General features: G+C 27.4%; 1 long non-coding RNA gene across 1 annotated transcript; it reads left to right on the top strand.

Moving 5' to 3' along the window:
* Positions 1-1156: 1156 nt before the first annotated feature.
* Positions 1157-3268, top strand: LOC131600456 (uncharacterized). Its single transcript, XR_009283149.1, has 5 exons — positions 1157-1490; positions 1608-1644; positions 1823-1907; positions 2517-2659; positions 3085-3268. It is a non-coding gene; the product is annotated as an uncharacterized LOC131600456 (long non-coding RNA).
* Positions 3269-5533: the final 2265 nt, after the last annotated feature.

A 5533-nucleotide genomic window follows, 5' to 3' on the forward strand; every position in this document is an offset into this window, starting at 1 on the left:
TAAAAACAAGATACACTTCAAATCACCATAACAAAAATAACAAAGCAAAATCACAAACATTACTTCAATTCATACAAAAACCAAAGCGATTAAATCACAATTCCACAAACTAAAAACACACAAAATCGATTTTAAAAACAAAAATCAACAGATTCAGTTCAAAATCGAAGCAACTAAGCAACAAAACCAAATCTCACAAAAAAAAACTAATCGAAGATCTCATCATGAACTGCAGAAAACAATCAAAATATGCATGAACAAACACCCTAACATTACAATCCTAAATCTTAAAACTACAATCATGATTGAAGCATTCGATTCGAAATTCAGAAAAATCACAAATCGAAAGAGAAATTACAAATTACAGTGAATCGTACGGATCAGAAACGAATATAGAGAGAGTACGAGAGATAGAGAGTACCAGATGAAGAGAGAGTACCCGATGAAGAGAGAGCGAGTTGAAAAGAGTGAGTCAACACGGAGTAGTGTGAAGAAATGAAATTGAAGAGAGTGGGATTTGAGTATTTTAGAGTAACCGACGAGTGAGGAGAAGAAAGAGAAAAAGGGGATAAAACGACCGCGTATTAAGTAGAAACGGACCAAAGCCAGCATAATTAAAGGGTTAAAATAATAAATTGGGGTTTTTGACATTTGCATGCTCGCCAAATTACCAAAATCTTCGGCCGAAAAACATAAATTTGTGAAAATGATAAAAAAATTATAAGTAGAATGTATTTACATTCAATTCAAAGGAGTGTCAAGTAGAAGACTGACAAGTTAATTCCTCCATTTATATAATTACCATAAGTTTGTCAAATTTGATATGCCACCAACAATTGATTTTCCTCATTTTTCCCTGAATTAAATATAAGATTTGGAGTCATGCATTTCAATCATAAAGACAATCATCAACTATATATAATTATAAAATAATACATTTGTATAAAATAATATATTATTCTTTATTTTTTTATGTATTAAATATGACTATTGATGTCATGCATATTAAGTGAAAATATATATTATAATAAATAGTTGTAAATTCTAATCACTATTACATCTATTTAGGTATTGTATATCAAATACTCTTTTGTATCTACAATATAAGAAAGTTTACTGATCTGGAAAATACATTATTGCCCCTTTGCTTCTACAATCTGCCACGTGGACAGGTTCTTTGCCTTCCTTTTTTGTTCTCTGCTTTTCTAATTTTCTAAAACCTATTTCTACCTTTCTAAAACATATCAACACACGTGAACTCAACAAATCCAACAACTACCTTTTTTCAAATATTTGAACTATCTTTCTTGGAAACAGAGATATGGCTTTTCTCCTACTCAGACTCTAAAGTCTTTTCATTTCCTTTCACTCATTACCTTTCCAGATCTCTTTTCTAACCCTTTTCCATCTTCTACTTTCCTCGGTCTTCAACCTTCCTTTCCTCCTCCCTTTTCATTATTCATTCGTCTTCGACCTTCCAACTCACGAAGGTTCTTCTCTCTTTCTCATCCTTCTTCAATTTTTCCCAATCTAATTTCTTCTGATTTACTATTTGTTGTTTTAGGTTACATTTGATTGTACTAATTATATTCATTGATTTACTGCAGATTTGGAGATGAAAATGCTTATTGATGTGCGATTCAGGTTTATATTTAGGTTTTGATATTTTGTGTTTCAAGCTTCCTGTCTTCTCACTACGTCTCTTGCTCCGCCTTTTACTTTATCAGATTTTCGTTTCAAATTATATTTAGGTTTTGATATTTTGTGTTTCAAACTTCCTGTCTTCTCACTCCGTCTCTTGCTCCGCCTTTTACTTTATCAGATTTTCGTTTCAAAACTCCTTCGACGATGCCGCTTCGTATGGGGTTGTCTGATCAGAAGCTGCATATGTGATTCTGCCACAATTGGTAAGTTGTTGAGTTGATTTAATTGTTAGGGTTTTGTCTGGTTTTGTTATTGTTAGTGTTTTCGTTTTTTTAACCAATTACAAACAAGCAAAAAACTATGACATGGGTAACGAAACTCTAAAAGATGTCGCTTCGTATCTTGGATTTGATTTTATGGATTTCGATTTATAATCATGCTTTTGTATCTTGGACTGGATTTTGAATCTTACGGTTAAAATTTGTCAAGCTAATCTGGGTTATGCCCCAAAAATTTTAGATTTGGATGTTTTGAATCCAATAGTTTTTAATGGTATGTCTTCATCTCTGACTAAATTTTATTTGTATTTGATGTTACACAACATATCCTCTACTTCTTTTATTTTATGATGAGGTTAATGGTTTGAACACTAACATTTTTCTTTTTGAAACAACTATACCTATAGTCAAGGATCTGAATTATTTGAATGAACTTGAAATTAATTTGATTGCGTTTCTTGAAAATTAAGTTTGCAACTGATGCCATATATATGAATATTTGGAATATATATTGCAAGCTATTCCTTATTTACTGCAAATTATCTCTTGCAATGGAAATTTAAGGTTATATATAACACGTGTTCGACAATGTAGGTAGATGTTTACGGTCAGAGACGTTTGACAAGTGCGTTGGAGTGGATGGGAAAACACTCTTTAAGTATATTTGTCCTTGTATATTCAAACTTGCCGTGATTTCTATTCAAGGATTTTATTTGAGGAAATCTGAAAATAACATTGTAAGCAAAGATATTGTCGATGTTGCAAGCTATTTTATATTTTCAGATGTTTCCAACAAACAATTGAAAATATGTTATTCTAACTAGAGTATTTACTGCATATTATCATTGATGAAATATGATTTATGCTCTTTTGCATTTTTGTTGTTTAACCATATTATGCTGGTATGCCTTATATTTTGCAAATACAGGGCAATTTTTACATGGTTATTATTAAGAGATTATTTATTAAGGAAAGTAGTGATTGCTGCTCTAATTTCTAGCAATTGGTTAGAGTTTTATGTTATAATTACAGTTACAGTGTGTGTGATAGAAATCAGTTTTAGCATGTGTGGTAGTTGTCAACTAATTGGTGGTAAGGAGGGTGTTTTATTGAAAATTGTCTGACTGAATTGGCTTTGTGATCCAATAGTTGTTTTTCGCAGCTCAGCAGTGAAGTTGTGCTTTCGCGTCGGTTTGTTTACAGTGGCTTTAAATCATGGCTGTGTATTGTGGGCGTGTTGTTAGCTCTCTGAATCAGTCTTCAATGCAGATTAATATTAGAAATTATTGTAGGAGTGTTAAAAAGATATGTATTTATTGTCGAGATATCGGTATAATTAGATAAAGATATAGTACTAGTTGTATTTTGATTATGTACAAACAACATGACAAATAACTTTCTCACATCTTTATATAAAGTTCACCTTAAAACTAAGATTTATTCTAAATTTTATGGAGAAACAGGGTGAAATCTAATAATTTGAAGTTCTCCTTTAACACTGAATTTAAGATGACTGCTACACGTTTCAGTTAACTTGCACCATTCTATTGCAACTTCATCTGTCCAAGTTTGTGAATAATTATACCTCTGTGTGATACAATTTTCAATGTGCATTTCAACTATCACTGGGAAACAATTAATTAGCTTTATGTTTTTGGAATAGGAAGAATAATTTAACATTATTATTAGTGATTAAACTTTTTTTAATTAATTGTTAATGATCATGTGATCATGTAAAGTTGAATTTCTTTTATAAAAGAAATCTTTTATTTTGTTTTAAACAAATCGTTAAATTTTAGAAATATTTTATATATTATTTTTGGTTTAAAATTTTAATTATATTAATTCATGAACAATTTTATATTAGTGAGAGTGATTTTATATGAAATACTATCTTGACAATGAAATTAAATTATATTTATTTTTTTATTTAGTTCTAATTTATAATCTTTTTATTTATTTATTTGTACACTTGGTCTATTGTAAAATATTCTTTTGTTTTAATTTAAAGTAATATCAACTAGAATATTTAAACAAATTAATCTAAAACTTGGTTTAAAAGTTAAAATTTAGGATATCTCAAAAATTTCTAATGAATGATTTTAAAACAATTTAATAAATAACTTTTAATCATGTTGAGCATTTAAAATTAATGTCATTCGAAGAAAGGTGTTGACCATTTGATATTAATGTCATTGATTTCTAAAGATACAGAAAATATTATATTTGTCTCTTGCGATACCATACTAATTATTGAGTTTTAATAACAGTTTTTTATTGATTTTTTTATAACTGCATTTTTATAATCAAGTTTTAATATTCACAAATACTTATAGTAATAAAGACTAATATTTATAATCAAAAGAAAAATATTTTATTGATTTCTTCTTGAAATCCAAACATTATATAAATTTTTAGTTGTACCAAAAAAAAAATCAGTGCTTTATATACTTTAATTTTTTTTGTCTTTATACTAATTTTTTAAATTTATTTTCCTTTTTTAGTTAAAATGGGTCTAATATTTATGTTATTTATTATTTTTATTATTATTCTTTTTTAACATATAAAATGCAAATAAAATATGAAAATACGATTGTAAATATGTATTAAAATGTAAATAATGGTATTAAAGTTTAAAAGTTAAGTTAAAATGTCAATATAGTTTTATTTTGTTAATTAAGTTTTATTTTTATTTATATTCAGTTTTTCTTAAGGGTGAAGATGTCATTCATCATTTAGTAAAAAGTTGTGTTTTGTAGTAGAAATAAACCATAAATATTGATTGACATATTTAAGTACGACAATACCTGTATCAAATACAAATTTGAATTGAAAATTTTAGACACAAATTTAAATTATTTTTACTATTAACAAGTATATCATATATATGTGATATAATTGTACAAAAAATCACAAAAAAAATCATAACAAATATTTGTTGTTATCTATAGTTTATTTAATTTTAATTTTTTTTGTAAAATTAAAATTTTAATTTTATTTTCACACATCTATTTGTAGTCTCACATCTATTTTAAATGCTATATACCATGAAAAAGTGATGCTTTATTTTTTTTTTTTTTTGGTTTATAACCACCGGTTTAGTCCGGTTCGGGGGAACAGCTCTGGCATCAAGTGGGTCAAGCCCCCTCCCGATCGCAGTTGCGGGGGATCGAACCGTGGTTCTCCCTACCAAGTCCAGCGCCAATCACCACTGGACCAACTAACGATTGGTAAAAAAGTGATGCTTTATAAGGCAATTACTTTTGTATTTTCTAATAGCCTACAATAACTTACTTTTGAAGATTTTGGAGGATTTTTTATAAATCATGTTTACTCAAGTCATTTTTTATTCAAAGGTTAAAACAATTTTAATCAATCATATTAAATAATTATTTTTAATTTAAATTTATCATTTAATAATATTAAATGATAAAATTAAATACATTTTTATCTTCTATATATATACATCTTAAATTAATATTGTCTTCAATTAACAAAAACAATAAATTACTCAATTAATTTTAAACAATTATAGTAAAAAGTTATTTTTAGTTTAAATTTATGATTTGGTAAATTAAAATATAAATTATGCTGATATTTAAATGTGGACC

The sequence above is a fragment of the Vicia villosa genome, linkage group LG4 (assembly GCF_029867415.1).
Source record: "Vicia villosa cultivar HV-30 ecotype Madison, WI linkage group LG4, Vvil1.0, whole genome shotgun sequence".
Taxonomy (NCBI): domain Eukaryota; kingdom Viridiplantae; phylum Streptophyta; class Magnoliopsida; order Fabales; family Fabaceae; genus Vicia; species Vicia villosa.